Source organism: Patagioenas fasciata, chromosome W, assembly GCF_037038585.1.
Source record: "Patagioenas fasciata isolate bPatFas1 chromosome W, bPatFas1.hap1, whole genome shotgun sequence".
Classification (NCBI taxonomy): domain Eukaryota; kingdom Metazoa; phylum Chordata; class Aves; order Columbiformes; family Columbidae; genus Patagioenas; species Patagioenas fasciata.
Genome location: NC_092559.1, coordinates 24,382,639 through 24,392,791, shown reverse-complemented (window position 1 = coordinate 24,392,791; position 10,153 = coordinate 24,382,639).

Here is a 10,153-nt window from a genome sequence, read left to right as displayed (position 1 = left end):
TAATTCTGCCTTCTCTGTATCTTCTGCCACCAGGGCACCCACTCCATTCATCAGTGGGCCTACATTGTCTCTGGTATTAGTTTTATCTGCTATGTATTTGAAAAAGTTCTTTTTGCTGTTCTTGACCCCTCTCGCCAGCTGTAATTCTAAGGAGGCCTTGGCTATCCTAGCTGTCTTCCTACGTCCTCTAACAGCGGCCTTTATTCCCATAGCACTATTTTTAAAAACTTTATCTATTTCAAACCCACTTGGCTACATGTTCAAGCCATTTTATTTTTAGGAGTCCTGTTCATTCTTTCTACCTGTTCTGAGGACTGCAGATGATATGGAACATGTAACTGTCACTGTATATCTAAAATTTTATAAGTGTTGTTTAGTACAGTATACTGCTGTGATTTCCCTTGAAAGCTTAATAGCTTCAAACAACATTTGGATTCCAGTTCCTTCAGAAATATTTATTTTCTGCTGTGTTAAGGAATCCTATTCTTTCCATAGCATACTTGTTGCATGACACAATCTGAAGGCATATTTAAAGTCGGTATAAATACTTACCCGCTGATTGGGCACTCACTGGGAGTTGTAGAGGTTCTTCTTCAAGTACTTTCTCACCATTGCATAGCCCGTGTGTCATTTTCCAATCACATAGTATGAAAATCCATTAGTGAAAACGGTTAGATTCAAGTTCTCTAGAGGTTGATCCTATAGATCATAAAATCATAGAATAGTTTAGATTGGAAAGGACCATCAAAGGTCATCTAGTCCAACCCTACTGCAAGAACATCTTCAACTAGATCAAGTTACTCAGAGCCCTGTCCAGCCCAGCCTTGAATGTCTCCAGGGATGGGGCACCTACCGCCTCTCTGGGTAACCCGTTCCAGTGTTTTACCACCCCCATTGTAAAAAAATTCTTCCTCATGTCTAGCCTGAATCTCCCCTTCTTTAGTTTAAAACCATTACCCTTTGTCTTATTGTAACAGGCCGCTTTTAAGTACTGAAAGGCCTCAATAAGGTCTCCCTGGAGCCTTCTCTTTTCGAGGCTGAACAACCCCATCTCTCTCAACCTGTTCTCATAGGAGAGGTGTTCCATCCCTCTGATCATTTTTGTGGCCCTCCTCTGGACCCTCTCCAACAGGTCCATATCTTTCCTGTAATAAGTAATGATGCAGTACTTGAGGTGGGGTCTCACCAGAGCAGAGGGACAGAATCATCTCCCTCAACCTGCTGGCCACGCTTCTTTTGATGCAGTCCAAGATACAATAGCCCTTCTGGGCTGCAAGTGCACATTGCTGGCTCATGTCCAATCTTTCATCCACCAGTACCCCCAAGTCCTTCTCTGCAGGGCTGCTCTCAATCCCTTCATTCATCAACCTGTATTGATACCGGGGGTTGCCCTGACCCAGGTACATGACCTTGCACTTAGCCTTGTTGAACCTCATGAGGTTTGCATGGGCCCACTTCTGAAGCTTGCCCAGGTCCCTGTAGATGGCATCCCATCCCTCAGGTGTGTCAACGGCACCACTCAGCTTGGTGTACTCCACAAACTTGCCGAGGCTGCATGCAATCCCGCTGTCTATGTCACTGATGAAGATATTAAATAGTACTGGTCCCAGTACAGACTTGTAACCAGTGTCCATCCAGACACTGAGCCATTAACCACTACCCCCTGGATGTGAATATCCAGTCAACTCCTCATCCACTGAACAGTTCACCCATCAAATCCATATCTCTCCAATTTAGAGGGAAGGATGTTGTGTGGGACCATGTCAAAGGCTTTACAGAAGTCAAGATAAATGACATCCATAGCCCTTCCTTTGTCCACTGATGTACTCACTCCATCAAGGTCAATAGGTTGATCAGGCAGGACTTGTGTCACTGTTTACTGCAGGGCAACAAAGTGTGGCAGATGCTCTCTATTAACCCCTGCCCTCCCCACTAAGGAAGAGGAAGAAAAGGGAGAGAGACAAGTTGGAAAGTTTAAAAAAAAAAAAAAAGCTTTACTAACAATAAACACAAGTAGTGTTCTCCTCTGTCCACCCAGTTGCACGGAATCATGAGGGAATCACAGAATGGTTGGAGTTGGAAGGGACCTCTGGAGATTGTCTAGTCCAACCCATCTGCTAAAGCAGGTTCACCTAGAGCAGATCACACAGAAATGCGTCCAGGTGGTTTTTTAATGTCTCCAGAGGAGACTCCACAACCTCTCTGGACAGCCTGTTCCAGTGCTCTGTGACCCTCAAAGTAAATAAGTTTCTCTTCATGTTTACATGGAACCTCCAATGCTTCAGCCTCTGCCCATTGCCCCTCATCCTATTCTTGGGAACCACTGAAAAGAGTCTGGTCCCATCCTCTTGATACCCATCCTTGGGATATTTACAAGCACAGAAGATACAAAAAGACCCAGCAGATCATTACCTGTCTGCAGGACTGGTGTCAGGAGTAAAAATTTGGGCTTTTTGATCATGTTTATATGACACCTAGCCTGCTGGAGACAAATAGGTTGCACCTGTCTCAAAGGGGGAAAGGATCCTTGGACAGGAGTTAGCAGGGCTCATTGAAAGAGCTTTAACCTAGATTTGAAGGGGGAAGGGGAGAAAGCCAAGTACAGTAGAGACAAACCCAATGTTTGAGGGATTGGGTGCTAGCAAGGCCCTTCTGTCTGCCATCTCAGTGGAGGTTTGCAAATGGAGAGCAGTGTGGCAGAAAAGACACGAGGGTTATTGATGTGTTAGTGTTCCTAAAAACTGGATCTCTCGTGCAGGTCCCTTGACCTTGCTTCATTTTATGGCAAAACCAGCATCCAAAAGAATATGAATTATTCATACACCTTTCTCAAAGACTTCTTTCTCTGTGTCGCCCCATACAATGATGTCGTCAATATATTGCAAGTGTTCTGGAGCTTTACCTTGTTCCAGCGTGGTCTGGATCAGTCCATAGCAGATGGTAGGACTGTGTTTCCATCCCTGGGGCAAGCGACTCCATGTGTACTGGATGCCCCTCCAGGTGAAAGCAAACTGCGGCTTGCACTCTGCTGCTAAGGGAATAGAGAAAAATGCATTAGCAATGTCAATTATGTCATACCACTTAGCTGCCTTTGACTCCAGTTCAAATTGAAGTTCTAACATGTCAGGCACAGCAGCACTCAATGGTGGCGTAACTTCATTCAGGCCACGATAGTCTACAGTTAGTCTCCACTCTCCACTAGACTTACGCATTGGCCAAATTGGGCTGTTAAAAAGTGAGTGAATCTTACTGATCACACCCTGGCTCGTCAGTTGACGAATCAACTTCTGGATAGGAATCAAAGAGTCTCGATTGGTGCGATATTGCCGGCGATGCACCGTCGTGGTAGCAATTGGCACCTGCTGATCGTCAAACATCAGCAGTCCTACAGCAGAAGGGTCCTCTGAGAGACCAGGCAAAGTAGACAGCTGTTCAATATTCTCAGTGTCCACAGCTGCTATACCAAATGCCCACCAATACCCTTTTGGGTCCTTAAAATACCCTCTCCTGAGGTAGTCTATGCCAAGGATACATGGAGCATCTGGACCAGTCACAATGGGATGCTTTTGCCAGTTTTTTCCACTTAGGTTCATTTCAGCCTCTACTGCAGTCAGTTCCTGGGATCCCTCAGTCACTCCAGAAATACTGATGGATTGTGTTCCTTTACAGTTTGAGGGGATTATCATGCATTGAGCACCAGTGTCTACCAAAGCTTTGTACTCTTGGGGTTCTGTTGTACCAGGCCATTGTATCTGCACAGTCCAATAAACTCTGTTGTCCCTTTCCTCCGCTTGGCTGGAGGCAGGACCCCTCTAATTTGTGTTATGCACAGTCTCTGGGTATGAATTAGAGGTTCCTTCAAGAGGATCAGAATCTCTTCTACCCCTTCTGGAAACTGGAGCAGCCATTTTCCTAGTATTTTTCCCTTTTAACCCACGTACTTATTCCTGAAGTTCTGAGGTAGGTCTTCCATCCCATCTCCTCATGTTTTCTCCCTGGTCACGTATGAAAAACCACAGTGTGCCTCTTTTTGTGTATTTCTTCTGTCCTCTCTCTTGAGACTGAAAACACCTTCTCCTAATAGTTGAAACATAGGTTTGTACAGGTTGTGAATGGAACTTGTCTTCTCTGAGTGCTATGATTTCGTTCAACAGCTTTTCAAACCAGTCATCAGATTTTTCACACAGTTTCTCCACAGTCAAGGCACAACCTCATAAAGAGCTAGCAAGGCTGTCCTCAAAGTCCTGAAGCTGCTTAATCACTTCAGCAATGTTTTGTTGAGCTGCAGCTGACCAGATCATTGATGCCAATGACTTAGCATATGCCAGTGGTGCGCTTTGTACAAACCTGTGTCACAAAGGTCGTGTACAAAGGATTCTTTCTGGGTCTGTCCCCTTTTGGCTGTTTGGCTCAAAATAGATCTCCCACACAGCTAATTCTCTCAGGAACTGGATACGTCTCTCCCATAGTATACCATTTCCCTGGATTACATATAACATCTTCCTTAAAGGGAAACCTTGCCTTCATGGCTGTCAGGAGTCTACTCCAGAGGGTGGAGGGGTCATTCTCTCTTGAAATTGCCCTATCAAGGGTGGCATCCCTTGACAGAGATCCCAGCTGCTTGACTTTCCCACCTTCTAGTTCCAGACCATCAGCTCCATTATCCCAGCACTGGAGTAGCCAGGTTACAACATTCTCGCCTTCATGACAACTGAAGTCTTTTCGCATATCTTTCTGCTCACTTGGAGAAAAGGATTGATTGGTCACTTCCTCTCCTCCTTGTGTTGATGAGGATGCCTCTTGGGGTGATTATGCCCCTTGGCCATCATCTGCAGCATGAGCAGTCCTTCTTGCGACTCTCTTAACACCAGCAACTGATGCCAACATGGGCTCACCATATCTCGATTTATTTCCAGAAAATTACTGTCACCAGTATTGACATAATTACAGTGGCTGTTGTGGTTGCAGCAGCAGCAGTGCACAGTGTGGGGGGGTAGAGTAGCTGCCTTGTCAGTCTTTGAGACTGGAGAAGCGGCAGTCGGGGGGGTTTACAGCCTTAGCTGCTTTGCTCTGTGTAGGAGCTGGAGATGCTTTGTCACTTGCTGAGGCTGTCAGGGGGGTTACGGGTACTGTAACGGTAGCTTTCGCTGCCTTGCTCCATTTGGGGCGGGCAGCAGCCATAGCCATGCCTGTTGCCGAGGCTTGAGCAAACACAACATAAGTCTCAGGAGTTAGAAAAAATGCAATCCTCTTATTTAACCTCATCTCTCTTATCACTAGCATGAACTGACACACATTCAGCAAACCTGACAATACCAACAAAGTACGGTCAAAACTCCAAGGATATTCAAAGCTCTCAAAAACATCTGTAATCTGTCCTAACGTAAAAGGAAAGGTATTATTAGTCAGTTTTTCTATAGATTGGCTTATCGAATTGAAACAAAGGTAGGTATATTTCTCTTTAATCTCTACTGGAAGTTTCTCTAGATACAACAGTAATGAATATCAATTCATTATCGGCTGGAGTATAATAAAATAAACCAGTGCCAAACCACAAAGTAAAATCATCACCACCATCCAGTTTCCAGATGTAATAGAATGCACAAAACTATTAGTGAAATATGACCAGCACAAATAAGGTAGTGCAGAACACAGTGTAGAGACTAATTGATACAACTTATGCCACAGCATCTTTAAACCAATGTAATTCAATCTACTTTAATACTACTAGATGATGTCTAAAGCACACAGACCTGTGAACATCTCAACCCTATGAGCTGGCACCATGCCAAAAAATTGAATCTGCGCCACAGTATTAAAAACACCAAAATCTCCACATTTTGCCCCTTTTTAGTGTCAAATTTTAGCGTTTTCAAGCCCCACATGGGGGCCAATAGATCTGGCATAATTTACTACAGGGCATCAGTAAACCACAGTAGATGCTCTCTGTTACCCCCAACCCTCCCCAACAAGGAAAGGCAATAGGAGGAAAAGGGAGAGAGACTTGCATGTTGGAAAAAGTTAAAAAATCTTTACTAATGCTACTAATAAATAAAGAAAACAATTCAAAATGTACAAATTCAATCCTGAATGTCCCAGGGCGGCGCAGTGCTGCCCATGGCGGAGCCAGCATTGCTCCAGCAGCTACAGAGAAGGCACCTGGAAAGTCCTGGTCTGGACTCCACAGCAAACAGGAACTGGAGGCCTCCCATACCCCTAGGGTGAAATCGGTGTGCTCAATTCAGTCTCTGAAATGCCTGTATACCGATGCGTGCAGTATGGGGAATAAGCAGGATGAGTTAGAAACCTGTGGTTGGGCAGGAGACTATGACCTGGTGGCAATTATGGAGACATGGTGGGACAGCACACATGACTGCAATGTGGTCATGGATGGCTATGTCCTTTTCAGGAAAGACAGGCCAGTCAGGCGTGGTGGTGGAGTTGCTCTTTACGTGAGAGAGCAACTACAGTGTATTGAGTATTGTCCGGGCACGGATGAGGGGCGAGTTGAGAGTCTATGGGTGAAAATTAAGGGGCAGGATGGCAGGGGTGATACTGTTGTGGGTGTCTATTACAGGCCACCAGATCAGGGTGAGGAAGTTGATGAGGCCTTCTACAGGTAGCTGAGAGCAGCCTCACAATCACAGGCCCTGGTTGTGGTGGGGGATTTTAACTTCCCTGATGTTTGCTGGAAGGACCATTCAGCCAGCCAGACACAGTCCAGGAGGTTCCTCCAGCGCACTGATGATAACTTCCTCATGCAGATGGTGGAGGAGCCAACTAGGAGAGATGCATGCTGGATCTCATCCTCACTAACAAGGAGGGTCTGGTCGAAGCAGTAAAGGTTGAGGGCTGCCTGGGTTGCAGCAACCATGAAATGGTAGAGTTCAGGATCTTGTGTGGCAGGAACAGAATAGCAAGCAGAATTGCAACCCTGGACTTCAGCAGGGCAAACTTGGGCCTTTTCAAGCAATTGCTAGGGGAAATCCCATGGGCAAGGCTGCTTGAAGGTAAAGGGTCCCAAGATAGTTGATTAGTGTTCAGGGACTGCTTCTACTGGGCTCAAGGTCAGAGCATCCCGACACGTAGGAAGTCAAGGAAGGGAGCATGGTTAAACAGGGAGCTGCTGGGTAAGCCCAAGTGGAAGAGGAGAGTTTATAGATCATGGAAGGAGGGGCTGGCCACTTGGGGAGAATATAAGGCTGTTGTCAGAGGGTATAGGGAGGCAACTAGGAAAGCTAAGGCCTCAGAATTAAACCTGGCGAGAGGGGTCAAAGACAACAGAAAGAGTTTTTTCAAATATGTGGCAGATAGATAAAACTAACACCAGAGGCAACGTAGGCTCACTGATGAACGAGGTGGGTGCCCTGGTGACAGAAGATACAGAGAAGGCAGAGTTACTGAATGCCTTCTTTGTCTCTGTCTACTCTGCCAGAGACTGTCATGGAGGAACCCCAAAGTTAGTTAGGGGACAACAGGGTCCAAAACAATCTTTTATTCAGTAAAATTGTTCAGGAGATTGACCGGTGAAAGATGGGGTTTTAGCTCTCCAAACTGACTGGAATACAGGTTCGGATATCAGTTGAGTAAATTATTAAGGGGCAGCAACTAATACAACAGGAGGTCCACAGTGTGCATGCACGTGGCTTCACCAACAACAATGCCAGAGCCGTCCCTGAGTCCGGGAAGAGTACACACTTGCCTGAACACACGTGGGATTATTTTAAAGGGATACACGTACTCGTATTGAGTACAAACGTGTACACTCCCGATTCTGCGAGGATTACTTTATAATACACTCGCAATCCCGCAAGGAGAAATACACTTGCAAATGTGCACGGAATATTACACATGCTTATGTGGAAGCACAGGAGGAAAACACACTCGCGATTATGCGAGGAAATAATTTATACACGCCATGGAAGCAGGGGCTGGCCACTTGGGAGGAATATAAGGCTGCTGTTAGAGGATGTAGGAAGGCAGCTAGGATAACCAAGGCCTCCTTAGAATTAAACCTGGTGAAAGGGGTCAAGGACAGCAAAAAGAGCGTTTTCAAATACATAGCAGATAAAACTAATACTACAGGCAATGTAGGCCCACTGATGAATGGGGTGGGTGCCCTGGTGACAGAAGATACAGAGAAGGCAGAATTACTGAATGCCTTCTTTGTCTCTGTCTACTCTGTCGGAGGCTGTCCTGGGGAGCCCTGTACCTCTGAGACCCCGGATGAAGCCAGGTCAATGGAGGAGTTTGCTTTAGTTGATGAGGACTGGGTTAGGGAGCTATTAAATAGTCTGGACATCCATAAATCCATGTGTCCAGATGGGATGCATCCGTGGGTGCTGAGGGAGCTGGCTGAAGTAATTGCTGGACCGCTCTCCATCATCTTTGCCAAGTCTTGGGAAACGAGAGAGGTGCCCGAGGATTGGAGGAAAGCAAATGTCACTCCAGTCTTCAAAAAGGGCAAGAAGGAGGACCCGGGTAATTATAGACCGGTCAGCCTCACCTCCATCCCTGGGAGAGTAATGGAACAGCTTGTCCTTGATGCCATCTCAAGGCATATCAAGGATAAGAGGGTTATTAGGGGCAGTCAGCATGGCTTTACCAAGGGTAAGTCATGCTTGACCAACCTCACAGCCTTTTATGAGAATGTAACAAGGTGGATGGATGATGGCAGAGTGGTGGATGTGGTCTACCTTGACTTCAGCAAAGAGTTTGATACAGTCTCTCACAGCATCCTCACAGCTAAATTGAGGAGGTGTGGTCTGGACAATAGAGTAGTGAGATGAATTGCAAACTGGCTTAAGGAGAGAAGCCAGAGAGTGGTGGTCAATGGTGCGGAGTCTAGTTGGAGGCCAGTATCTAGTGGAGTGCCTCAGGGGTCAGTATTGGGGCCAGTATTATTCAATATATTCATTAACAATTTAGATGAGAGAATTGAGTGTACTATCAGCAGGTTTGCTGATGACACTAAGCTGGGAGGAGTGGCTGACACACCAGAAGGCTGTGCTGCCATCCAGCGCTGTAGAGGGGTTGCTGTTAGATGGAGATTTGTTACCGAACCAGCCAGGAATTTCAAGGCTGGAAACAGGACCTGCCGTGGGAGAGAAGCATCTTCGAAATAACAAGGCCCCAACATGGTGTAAATCAACAGACCTGTCAGCAGTGAGACTTCAGCACGTGGACAGCTCGTGAACATAGATGATATCCAATTAGCAAATGCATGCTTGGAGCGTGGACGCATGATCAGAGAATAGTTGCATATATAAGGAGGTTTGTTTCTGTAATAAATGGCTTTGTGTGATTCACATTGAATCAGAATGCTGAGTCCTTTATCGTTCCAAAAAATGGTGACCCCGACGTGATACTCTGAATGGCGTCTCACTACAATCAGGGAAAAGCCTGGAGCGGCCCAGCCGGAGGCGGTTCACCTGGACTGGAGACTGGACAGAGGCGTACGGATGTCCCGGGGATAAATTCGTCGACGGATCACCGGAAAAGGTGAGCGGCTGAGGGCAGGAGGAGGGAAGAGTGAAGTTATGGAGCAAAATGTATTTTCTGAAGAACAAGCCGTAGTTAAGCTCCTCCTGCATATTCTTTCTGTGAGAGGACTTAAATAGGAAGAAAGTAACATACGTAGACCGTTAGTTTGGTGTAGAATTAACAGCTACCTGGGAGAAACCGAGAAGGCTTTTAAACTTGAACTTTGGGACGATATAAGGCAGAAATTATGGAATAAGGTCAGCAATGGAGATGTTAAAGAAGCTAAATCATTAGTAACTACATGGAAGCTTATAAAAGATTTTAAGGCTGAACGGTCTGCTGCTGCTGGAGTTTTTGTAGCGTTGCAGCCTGATAAGAATCCTGAAAGTCGTTGTGAAGCTTACCCGGTTCGTGTCTTTGATACCTTCTCTACTCCATCCCCTGCTGTGCTTTCAACACCTCTGATTGTTCAGCAGTCCGGGGCGGGGGGGAGGAAAAATGCCGAGCGGGTGTCCTCCTACAACTATTAGCAAACCCTGATGAGAACAGCAAGTCAAAAGGATTGGAATCAGACAACTTGCCCAAAGAACCTGTGAAAGCTGAGAATGCTAAAGTTGTAAACAAGTCTTTTTACCAATTTGTATCTGCTTTTACCACCTTTTAACTCTCC